The 12,729-nt window shown below is 48.4% G+C and overlaps 1 protein-coding gene across 3 annotated transcripts in view; it reads left to right on the forward strand.

Moving 5' to 3' along the window:
- DENND2B (DENN domain containing 2B) overlaps positions 1 to 12,729 on the forward strand; it is a 197,584-nt gene that overhangs the window by 51,829 nt on the left and 133,026 nt on the right. For 2 of the 3 annotated variants that reach the window (XM_083164631.1, XM_083164630.1), the window contains exon 2: positions 4,261 to 4,347. The gene's annotated coding sequence lies outside the window, so the exon portion shown is untranslated. Of the gene's footprint in view, positions 1 to 4,260; positions 4,348 to 7,593; positions 7,827 to 12,729 lie in introns of those variants that run through there. The other variant, XM_083164629.1, reaches the window with a different exon arrangement.

Consider the following 12,729-nt stretch of genomic DNA (forward strand, 5'->3'; position numbering starts at 1 on the left):
GAAATACCATCAGCATGACATCAGCATAAATGTATTATGCAGTGTCTGCCGGGTGCAGACTTGCAGGGTCCTATGAAGGCGAGTAGGTTAACGCACACCCCGCCGCCCGAATCCCCTCGCTACGCTGTGAGTGAATGTGTACGCTTACACATCTGCTCGCAAGTGCCTGCTCTGAGGAAAAATACTACCATGGTTACCCACCATTACCCACCATCAATGGATTTTTCATCTGCACGTAGCCAAAAGAAAGCCCAGGACTTGCTTTTCGGACCTTTTTTTGTGGGTGCGCCCATGAAACGCCGGACGTCCACCCTCTGTCAATCAGGCAGCGAGCGCCTCCCAGCAATTTAAACTTTTGCCGAAAGCGCTCGCAGCGCAGACCCCAACCATCGACAGATGGGCCGAATTTGCTGCTCTACGAACAGGTCTGAATGACCCCTCTTGTAAATAACTCCCTCCCAGTGTGTGTGGGACCCATTGCTGACATACAGGGGTACATTTACTAAGATGGGAGTTCTTTTGAAGCTGGGATGTTGCCCGTAGCAACCAATCAGATTCTATCTATTATCTTCTAGGTCAGGGATGGGGGACCTTCGGCCCTCCAGCTGTTGTGGAACTACACATCCCAGCATGCCATGTTACAGTTTTGCTCTGTGGCCATGCTACAAATGTTGCAGGGCATGCTGGGATGTGTAGTTCAACAACAGCTGGAGGGCCGAAGGTTCCCCATCCCTGTTCTAGGTGCTAAATAACTACGTAGAATCAGCTCCGTTGCTATGGGCAACCTCCCATCTGCAATAGAACTCCCATCGTAGTAAGTTTACCTCACAGTATGTAGATGAGGATGGCTCAGTAAGTAAGAGCTCTCTGACAGGCCAGAGCAGGTAGGCCGCTTAAGTGTGACGTCACTAAGCCCCGCCTCCATGGTGACAAACTGCCGAATTCACGGATCTTCGTGGAGGGGGCGGGGCTAAATTGACGCGATTGTGTCATTTTTGATCCGCCCCCTCCTCTGAGACCCGAGGATTGCTGCATTTTAATGCCGCGATCCGGGGTGCAGGGGGGGGGGGGTGTCCCCCTGAATCCAGGAGGGTTGCCCACCCTTTCGGGGGGCCTGGAGGGGGTCCCAATTTTCGGGAGACTACCGGCCATTCCGGGAGAGTCGGCAACCCTGGTATTTACCCTGCACAGAAACAAAATAACTCACCCAAATCTAACTCTCTCTATATACAGTATGTTACATCTGCCCCACCTGCAGTGCACATGGTTTTGCCCATTTTGAGAACAAATTTGTACTGCAATCAAATCTGAATAAGGGCCAGTGACCGTTAGAAGTCAACATGGTAAAAAAGGTGAACATGACAATGGTCGACACAGCATATGTATAACGGCAGCGGCGTTAACCTGAACACACGCAGCTTAGCGAGCAGGTCTGAATGGGCCCCACTGTCCCAAAGCAGGTAAAGCATTCCACAGGAAACAGATACTCAGTCTCACTCTACATGTACACTTAGTGGCCAGAACATTTTGCTGCCTAAATTATACTCAGATTAATCTGAATTAGTTGGGTCGCGGACTCGTCAGGATCTGTCCTATTGTGCACCGGGACGCTGTCTGGCTCGCCAACTCCAGTGTTGTAATGAATTAGCCGGCAGTGTATTCCCTCGGTCCGTCTCCTCCCACAGATGCTGGATTAGATAACATCTGGATGATGGGGAGGACACTGAATTATGGTCATGTTCCTGGAACCAGTTCAGGCTCCTCCACGCCTAGTGGCATGCAGAACGGGGAATTAACCTGCCAGAAAGGCCCATTCCCAAATGGGAACAAGAATGACCTGAGGAGAAATGATGTCCAGATATCTTGTGACACTCAGAAAGTGGAAGTTCTATTTCAGACGGGAGGTTGCTATAGGCAACCATTCAAAAACAACTTATTTATTTAGCACCTCCTAGAAAATAACAGTTAGAGGGCCAGATGCACCAAGCTTCAAAAGTGATAAAATGGAGAGTGATAAACAGCCAGCCAATCAGCTCCTACCTGCCATGTCACAGACTGTGTTTGAAAAATGTCAGGCAGGAGCTGATTGTCTGGCTGTTTATCACTCTCCATTTTATCACTTTTGAAGCTTAGAGCATCTGACCCAGAGTCTGATATTACTGCTGCTTTAATTGCACATATGTACAGTAGTATATACAGTATAAACATGTGTGTTATATAGTCGGCAATATAGGGAAGTATTCACCTAGAACAGTGGTTCTCATTGCGGTCCCGATTACCTCAACATTGGGTCACAAATCCTTGTTGCTGACTGTCAGGCTAATTCAGGGGTGGACAATAATCAACCCTCCAGCTGTTGATGAACTACACATCCCAACATGCCTTGCATCAATTTCAGCATGGGCAAATAGCAAAACTAAGGCAAGGTATGCTGGGATGTGTAGTTCATCAACAGCTTATTGCCCACCCCTGGACTTATGTGTCTGTAGAGAGGGGACAGAAGAAAATGTATTAAAAATAAACACCCACTGCCTCCCTCTTCCATCCCCCCCAATACCCACTGCCTCCCTGTCACAAAAGTGGTCATGTCATGTGGCAGCCATTTTGTGGTAACTTGCAGGGGTCGTGTAAGAATTGTAATTGTCTGACAAAGTCCCAGAGCAAAATAGTTTGAGAACCCCTGGCCTAGACCATAAAATCAAATACCTTAATACAGAGATACAAAATAATAATTATCACCAGTATTTATAGCGCACACATATTCTGCAGCGCTGTACAGAGAGTATCTGAACACTACATCTGTTCCTGCCCCAGTTTGCATATGTGCGAATATTCGCACCCCCCCCCCCCCCCTTGTGCTCTACTCCATAATCCCTAAACTGGCATGTAACCCTTGGCTCCTGCCCTCCAGACACTTATCTAATGCCCCTTTCCCACTGCAGCCTTAAAACGGTATTTTGCAGATTTTTGAGGGCAAAATACCGTTTAAGGCTGCAGTGGGAAAGCGCCAGAGTTGAAATACCGTTTAAAGTTAAACGGTATTTCAACCCGTTTTCAGAGCAGGGTTTTGCACGGTAATCTACCGTTTAAGATGCAATGGGAATGCATCTTTAAACGGTAGAGATGATTGCTGATTTTTTTCAGCAATCATCTCCGTGTGTGTACGCTGCCGGGCTGAAAGATTAACCACTTTCAGCGCGGCGGTACGCCCCGCTGCCCCCCGCCCCCCCCCCTCGCCCCCGTCCTGTTATACCCCTTTTACACGGGTCCCGGTGCTGCGGGAGGAGGGGGGGTCCCTGCTGCTGCTGAGGGGAGAGGGGGTACCTGTCAGCCTGACACGGCGCTGCCGCTGCTGTATCTCCCCCCCGCTGCCGCTGCTGTATCTCCCCCCCCCGGCGGCCGCTGCCGCTGCTGTATCTCCCCCCCCCGGCGGCCGCTGCCGCTGCTGTATCTCCCCCCCGGCGGCCGCTGCCGCTGCTGTATCTCCCCCCCCGGCGGCCGCTGCTGTATCTCCCCCCCGGCGGCCGGTCCTTGCGGCGGATGTACAGTCAGTATCGGCGGTCCCTCTGGCGCAGGGGAAATAGTACTTATTTCCCCTGCGCCAGAGGGACCGCCGACACTGACTGTACATACGCCGCAAGGACCGGCCGCCGGGGGGGAGATACAGCAGCGGCAGCGCCGTGTCAGGCTGACAGGTACCCCCTCTCCCCTCAGCAGCAGCAGGGACCCCCCTCCTCCCGCAGCACATGGGGACAGCTTCCCCCCTCTACCCCCACAGCACCCGGGGACAGCTTCCCCCCTCTACCCCCTCCAAGCTGCCTGTCTATCCTTGTTGATAGATATATATCTATCAACAAGGAAAGACAGGCCTGACCCATTGTCACAGGCACTAAACGTTTTGAAGAGCTAAAACGTTTTACCTGCAATGGGAATGGTACTTAAATGGCATTTGAAACTGTAATCTGCTGCAGTGGGAATGCTAAATACCATTTAAGATTACCTGTAAACTAAAACGGGTCTGCAGTGGGAAAGCAGCATCAGTGTCATGTCTGCTGGTGCAGCTATGTTTATATACCGTGTACTTGTCCTACATTGTCTATACTGTAAGTTACTGCTATATTGATTTACTCATTTGTTTATGTATTTATTTGGGTGGTACAGAACCGTTGTGGCACCATATAAATAAATGATAATAATAATAATAATAATACCATCCTGGTTACATATTGCTTAGAACTAACCCGAGATTGTCTCTTGCAGCGACAGAAGAATGAGAAGGTCCAGGCAGCCCGACCACAACAGCTGAGGATCCTTGTGCTTGGTAATTATTGCTGAGCCCCCAACAAGGTAAGTTCACCCCATACTGTAAGTACCCACCAGAGCTGTATCCACGTTATGTCAGTATGGATGGAATTGTGAAATACTTCCGATAGACATCCCATAATTATCCAGGAGAGCTCAGTGTGGACTGGCCAACTCTCTTAGGACAGGGCTGAAGCTAGGACCTCCGTCACCTGGGGCAAGACAGTCATTTGGCCCTGTATGGGTATCACATCCAGCGCCCGGGGCACAAGGCCCCCTAGTTGCAGCCCTGTTAAGAACTGAGTGTGGGATAGACAACATTATAGACCCGCAACAATCAGGGAGAGTTGGTAAGTACAGTATGACATAACCTAAACTTCTAGTGAATGTGTCTACAGTCATGTGACCAATATGCCACATTATATGCCTACATTGTGCCCGGTTCTGTAGGGTGTTATCTTATAAGTGTGGCTGCTGGAGAGAGATAAGGGTACTTGTTTCCTAGCACGGCGCCAGCGATTTTAATTGCATCCATTGGGACCCAAAAAATCGTGTCCATCGCATGCAACCAAAAAGCATGCGATGCGATCGACACAATTTTTTTACATTGGCCCCAATGTAAAATGCCCCCAGACCTCAATTTTCATTGTATACCCACCTTCATGGGTGAAATGCCCCCCCATTGTTAACGCCACCCCACGATCAACGCCAACCCGAAGCGTGGCGACCACAGCAAGCCCGCGAGGGGCGGCGGTACGCGCCCTCCAACCTTTTCATACCCCCATACTATTTTATATAGTGTGGCGAGCGCAGCGAGCCACCAAGCCTGAAGCGTGGCGAGGTATTACGCGTCCCCTCGCAGGGCTCACTTCGGGCTCGGTGGCTCGCCACACTATATAAGTCAACTCCACGCCGACGTGGATAGTGGGGGTATGAAAAGGTCGTAGGATGCGTACCACTGCCCCTCGCGGGCTCGCTACGCTCGCCACGCTTCGGGTTGGCGTTAATCGTGGGTTGACATTAACAATGGGGGGGCATTTAACATACACAGTACCCATTAGGGTGCCTATACAATGAAAAATCGGGGCCATTGGCCCATTTAACATTGTTCCCTATGTAAAATCGCGTTGATCGCGTCGGTCGCATCGCATGCCATTATAATGGATGCGATGGACGCGATCAACGCGATTTTCTCATTGCCGGCAATAAAGGCTAAAAATAGCCAAATATTGTGTCGGCCGCGTCCATCGCATACCGGAAGGTAACTTAACTTAAGGTATGCGATCACCCACAACGGGCGCCGTGCGAGGAAACAAGTACCGAGATAAGGGCTCTATACTGGGGATACTGTCATTAAGTGGACAATGTCTAGGTCGACAGTAAAATGGTCGACCACTTTTACTTGGCAGTCAAAAGGTCGACACATGAAAAGTCATCATAGTCAAAAGGTCGACATGAAAAAGGTCGACATGAAAAGAATCAACGTGGAAAAGGTCTACATGCTTTTTTCATGATTTAAAAAAAAAAAAACATTAATATTATTATTATTATTTTAAGTATTATTTAATATTTATGACCTATGTCGACATAGACACCCAAAAAACATAAAAAAAAAACTAGTGTCTATCTTTTGCTTGTGTCAACCTTTTGGCCATGTCATCCTAATGCATGTTGACTATTGGTCGACAGTCAGCCTTTGTTTTGACTGTAGACCAATAGTGGTTGACTTTTTGACTGTCGACCTAGATACTGTCGAACCAATGACCATAGCCCTGTACAGCTCTGTTTTCACAGCATTGTAGGCCCTGGGCAAAGCGATGTACTAGGGAACCCACCAACCCACTTCAGGAAAGCAATTATTCATAACACGCCCCTCCTGCGGTCCTATGTTGTCTCTCCACATAATTCCATAGCTCCGCCCACTCACCTCACATTCACTGTCTGGCTGCAGGCTGGTAGGGAGGTAGAGAATCCTGCATTCTGATTGGTGGATAGGTCTAGTTATGTGTCGCAAAGCTGCTACTTAAAGGAAATGAGATATCCCTCAGACAAGAAAACATAAAGGATGTAGTGCTAATCAATATTAAGATTAAATTGACACAATATTTAATAATAATAAACAATGAGGCACACTGACTAAATTTTAAAAAAAAAATTTAAAACACAAGACACCTTTGACACTTTTCTGATTGAATTATAGAACTGCAAGGATCCGTTCCAAAACACGACCAAAACCAACGTGTGTTATTATTTATTGCCAGTTATTTATATAGCACACACATATTCCGCAGCGGTGTAAAGAGATTATCGGTCCCTGTCCCAGTGGAGCTTACAATCTATATTCCCTACCACATGTACACGCACACACAGACATTCTAGGGTTTAATTTTGTTGGGAGCCAATTAGCCTACCAGTATATTTTTAGATTGCGGGAAGAAATCGGAGTACCCGGAGGAAACCCACGGGAAGAGTATAAGGGGAGAATGTACAAACTCCACACAGTTATGGCTATGGTGGGTAACGAACCCATGACCTCAGTGCTGTGAGGCAGTAATGCTAACCATTACACCGTCCGTACTGCCCCAACAGTCAAAATGTCTACATGAGTTTTTTATGTGTTTTTTTTTATAAGCCGACATGTGCCGACATGCCCTACCATCCACTGCGGCGCGGCGGGTGAATAAAATAGTGTGCCGAGTGTAGCGACGCACTGTGCCCAAAGCATGATGAGCGCAGCGAGCCATGCAAGGGGAAACGGTACACTTAGATGGTGCCCATGTCGACTATGTCGACATTCGGGACATAAAACCCACAAAAACTCATGTCGACCTTTTGACTCTCGACCTTGCCATTGTCGATCTAATGCTTGTGTCGACCTTAGCCATGTCCACCTATTTCATGTGTCGACATAAGCCTTGTCGACTTTCAGTGGTCGACTCATTGACACATACCCCCTTTACGGTGCCTGTAGTCCGAGCAGTCCCACCGCTGTGATATCGGGGGGTCTGTGCCCTCTGGGACCAAGAACCCTCTGTGCTCTGACATCATCCGGCCTTTGCACATTTCACAGCCCTGATCCAAGGGGTTAATGATAATAACAGCACCCTGCCTGTGTGACGCTCTGCTTGCTATTGAAGAGAAAGTTTACGATGAAAGCTATCTGAAAGTTCCTTTGTGTTCCTGTCCCTGCCCAGTATGTGAATGAGTAGATGCTGGATAATGCAGTGTGCAGGGGGGGCGGGAGAGCACAGACACAGCCCTCACACTGCTGGCTGACTGACTCTGCTGGGTGGGGGGGGGAGAGAGAGATCTCACATAGGGACAAGGTTCCATGACCAGTGCCCTGGGCAGCCTGGGAAAGGTCCACACTCTGGCTGAAGGTCACACGAAGCAGATGTGAGGAGCACAGCGTCTAGCTCTCCTGGGGTCTTGGATAGGAGAGGACTCGCCCATAGGACAGAGATTTGTGTGGGAAATACAAGCTGAAGATGATGGAGCGGAGACGCAGGGTCTGCACCCAAAAGGTGATGAATTAAGAACCTCTTTCTGTCCATAGTTCTGCTGTGTGTTCTTGAGCTTTGTGTCTTTCTGGAAGTTCTCCTCTGGTGGGTTTCTGGAGCATTGTGTTCTTTGTTGCATGGTACTGCAGGTATACACACGTATGTGGCATGCGAGCGTGTGCCTGGAGTTATCCCCAGTGACCCGCTGAACGTAGGAGCCCAGCAGGGATGACCAGGGTTCCGTCTCCAGAAGCCCATTCCAAGACCTGGAGATCAGCTCCCGTAGTTCCTTCTCCGTTTGATGACTTGAAAAAAAACAATTGAAATCTGAATGATTACTTCCATATAATTAACAACATGTGCGCAAAGCTACGAAATATGTCACATTGATTTAAAAACACCCAGTTTAACAACCGGGACCTGGAACATGCTGGAAGCCGCTGGGACCTTGGCAGAACTGGGTAACTGAGCCTTGGGCCCCGGTGTTTGACATTTTCCAAACCCAGCCTGTGACATGGCAGTTAGGAGCTGATTGGCTGGTTGTTTATCACTCTCCCACTTTATCACTGTTTGAAGCTTAGTGCATCTGGCCCTTAGGCCGATCCGGTGCTGTTAGAAGTGATTGGTCGAGACTGCTTTGCAAGGTGCTGCAGATGGGGTTAATGAGCGGAGCTGGTTACACATAGTTAGGGTGATGTAATGCTCATACAGTTGGGATCTATTTTGGAGATAAACCCTTTAAGCAAATGAGACTAGGCTTGGGATTTGTGGAAGTGTGAAGTCCAGCAACTTTCTACAGCGCCAGGATTATAGGAAACGGCACCAGATTTATCGGAAAAAAGTAATTTAGATCATAAAGTTGATGCAGAATTGATAACCATGAAGTGGGGTTTTTGGGGAGCCCTGTTTAAAGATGCAGAAATGTGTTTCGGTGACACCCAAAATGTTCCGTTGGTTATTTGTCAGGGGGGATAAGACCTATTTCCGAATTCACGTGCATTGTTTATACCTCCCCGCTGACCGGCGGCTTGCAGAGGGTCTATTCTTGGACGCTGCAAGTGGTCTGCACAAAGGATGCAGCCTAACAAACGTGGGGGCCTTTTTTCGGGGACCAGGAGCTGTTTCCGTCTCCTGATACTTGATCTTTGTGACAGTCCAGTTCCTGTGTTTTGTGTGTATGATCCCCCCCCCCCCCCCCCAACCCTGTTTTTTTTTTTTTTTAGGAGTTTATTATAACTTCAAAGTACTGCAGGGTCCACGTGTGTTGTTTATTAACCGTTTCAGTGCTGACGCTCCTTGCGGTGCTGCTGTGAGCGGTCACCGGGGCTGGAAGGGTTAATGTGCCAGGGATTGCTAGCACCCAGCGATAACAATCTGTCTCATATTCATCCGAAGGCTGCATCTGCTAATGATCCTGCAACTGAGGAATTTTGCCCTGGGCTGGAAATGCAAAAACAAACTTTTTAAAGTAGACATTTAAAGGGGGACGGTAAATATGGCTGCGCTGCTGCTGCTGCGGCGCTGAGAGGAGGCAGCTTGGTTACAATTGTCATTTTGTGGTTTATATTTTGGACGCCTGTGTGTCAGTCCGTTCTGGGGCAGATTAGGGCCGGGAGGTGCAGACAGAGCTCCCATTGTGTTCTTGGGACAATGAGGCCGGCTGGGACCGGCTCCCATTGGCCTAGATGCTGGCTTCCGCTGCCTTAGAGAATAACTGGCAGGAAGGACACACACAGGAACCCTGGCTCTGACATTTCGCGGAGGACAAACGAGAAACATCTCCCCAGCTTCAATCTTATCATTCATTGTTCTTTAGATTATTGCAAAATTCCTTCTGTGTTGGGGTTACAGACGTCTAGCGCTGTGGTGTGGGGGTCAAGCATTGATTGGAGACAATGGGGAAGATGTCTTACGCCTGGAGAAGTGAGAAAGTGGAAGGTGATACTTAACCCAGCAGCCAATCTGCCCCCAACTGTCATTTTTCACACCATAAGCTCTAATCACCGTCCACATTAACGCTTCACCAGGCTTCATACATCTGCCCCAATGCCTGCCCTTTATGGCCCAGATGTATCAAGGTTCAAAAAGCGATAAAGTGGAGAGTGATAAACAACCTAATTTTTCAAGCCCAGCCTGTAAGATGGCAGGTAGGTGCTGATTGGCTGGCTGTTTATCGCTCTTCATTTTATCACTTTTTAATGCTTGATACATCTGGCCCTAACTCTCTCCAAGGTGCCCATTTACTTCCATCTCAGAATGGCGGTATCGGGCAGTATCGCATCCCCATAGAAACCTATGGGGAAGCAGCTTTTGGCGGGGCCACGGGGACCGCAGCAGGGATCGGAGATTCTAAGCATGCGTCAATGATAAACTTGATTCACTAAAATCGTTATTGCGCGGCTCCCATATGTAGTGTTCATTCTAGCACTCGCCATCTTTGAAAACCCATGCAGTTCCTCTTCCCTGCCTGGGGTGTCGCTGTCTGCTGTAGTGCACCTAGCACAGTGTGGTCTGTATATCAGCACTGATATGCAAACCAGACCTGTGCTGGAAACACCACAGCTGACAGCGACACCCCAGGCAGGGAAGAGGAACTGCAATGGGTTTGCAAAGATGGCGAGTGCTAGAATGAACACTACATATGGGATAGGCCAATGGTTAATAATATACCTAAACCTTCCTCGAAAACTACGCTACCTAATAGTGAACAATGCACAAAATTCGTCCAGCGGTTTTCGGGATTAGCGCGTTCTGACAGACATACAGACACACTTTTTTTTATACTATGTAAGGATGTATTATTTCATTCTGTGGCGGAGCATTAAACCACTGAGCCACTTCTTTTTTAACCACTTCTATTTTCCCTTGCTATTTAAATCCCTTTGTTATGAGATGTGTCACTTTATACCGCAGTGTGCAGGTCTCCCATCTGGACTTATTTGGTGCTGCGCCAGCATTTGGCAGTAAAGATGCCAGACAGCGAGTCCTGAATATACGTCCCCTGACGTCCGTTGTGGTCTCTCCCTCTCCGCGTTGTCTGTGTCAGGCTTTACAGAGAGCGCTAAATCGTCTCCGAGCCCTAATCCCGGAAACGCGGACAAGCCTGGGACGCCGTTCAAAAATGTTAATCAATTTGAAAAGTCCGGGACAGCACCTGGTCGCCGTGTTATCTGCCCTTCATGGAAACCAATTATTTCTGCGGCATCCTTGCCAAGGTCACGACACTTCTTCTTAGTACCATTAGAAAGGCTGGCACTTGGCCGATCCGTGACTCACGCCGTCAAAGATACAGGCCGCTCGGCAGGGATTGTGCGTGGGGGTCTTGCCAATGGGCTAGGCCATCTCTGTAGTTGGCATGCCTGGCTGCGGGATTACCCGATAACGGATGTAACTAGCTGACACGATAGAGAACCTTAATCACGACACGCATATCGTGCATGTGCGCTAAGCCGCAGAGAGTGATAAAGTAGAAAAAGATAAACTACCAATTACTGGTTGCTCTTATTAACTTTATCACTCTCTCTTAACTTTATCACTCTTAGTACATGTCCCTTGAATGCAGTGCTGAACACCTGGGTGGTTACCCTGTGTACATAATGGTATAGGCTTTCCGTGCGATCAGGGATGCAGAGAAATGTGTCTGATGGGCGGAAAATTGGAGAAGGGTGAGTGGAAATCAGGTCTTGTGTCCCGAGAGTGCGCGAGGGGACATCAAGTTGCCATGGCAATAGTCAACACATTCAACCGTCGAGGTGAGTTTTTTCATGACCCCCCCTCCCCATTTTTTGTGGGGGACTTTTTCATGCTATACCATCCATGTGGACTCCGATTGGGAATAATAAAGTGTGCCGGTAGCGGGGGGTGAGGGGTAGTACACTAATTGGGGATGCACATGCTCAGGTGTCAACATTGACACCAACAGACCTGAAAAACTCATGTTGACCTTTTGATGTGTCAACCTTTTCCATGTTTTGCTTGTGTTGACCTTTTGTCACTTGTGCATATTGCCAGTTTGGTGTCGACCTAGGCACTGTCCGAGAGCTGGGTAGACTCTCTTAGAACCCCATGTAATACTGAGACCTATTACTCGCGGCCTGTTTAGTTTAGTGGTATTATTATTGTTTATTTATATGGCGTCACAAGGGTTCAGCAGGGCCCAGCAATACATAGATGAGCAAAAACAAACAAACAACGTATTACAGTATGATATAATAAGAGCAGTACAAGTGCAGTGATACTAAGGATTATGTCTTCACTATCTAACATTAACCCATGCCGCGAGGTCCAGCTGTTAAACACAGGATCTGTCCTTATTTTCGTCATGGCGTGATGTTACCTGCGTGTGTGACTGTTTTGTCTGTTACATGAACCTGGGAGGTAAGGGGGTGTATACCCACACTGTATACTGAGGGACGTCCAGTTGTGTCTGACAGGCGGCCTTGTGGCTTAGTAATGGCCGCTGTGATAAAGCTGTCAGCTGCTGATAATATAAGTCACGTTATTGCACTAATGCTACAGCTGGTTTATTGTATTAATACTCAAGGTAAAAAGTCTGTGTTGTGCGACCTATGTGATTGGAGCGTTGTACTGCTGACCTATGTGATTGGGGAGTTGCACCGAGCTATGTGATTGGGGCGTTGCACCTACCAATGCGATTGGGACGTTGCACTGACCTATGTGATTGGGGAGTTGTACTGACCTGTTATTGGGGTGTTGTACCGACCTATGTTATTGGGGTGTTGCACTGACCTATGTGATTGGGCGTTGCACCGACCTATGTTATTGGGGTGTTGCACCGACCTATGTGATTGGGCGTTGCACTGACCTATGTTATTGGGGTGTTGCACTGACCTATGTGATTGGGCGTTGCACCGACCTATGTTGTTGGGGTGTTGCACCGACCTATGTGATTGGGCGTTGCACCGAC

Source organism: Crinia signifera, chromosome 11, assembly GCF_055691185.1.
Source record: "Crinia signifera chromosome 11, ASM5569118v1, whole genome shotgun sequence".
In the NCBI taxonomy this organism is placed as follows: Eukaryota; Metazoa; Chordata; class Amphibia; order Anura; family Myobatrachidae; genus Crinia; species Crinia signifera.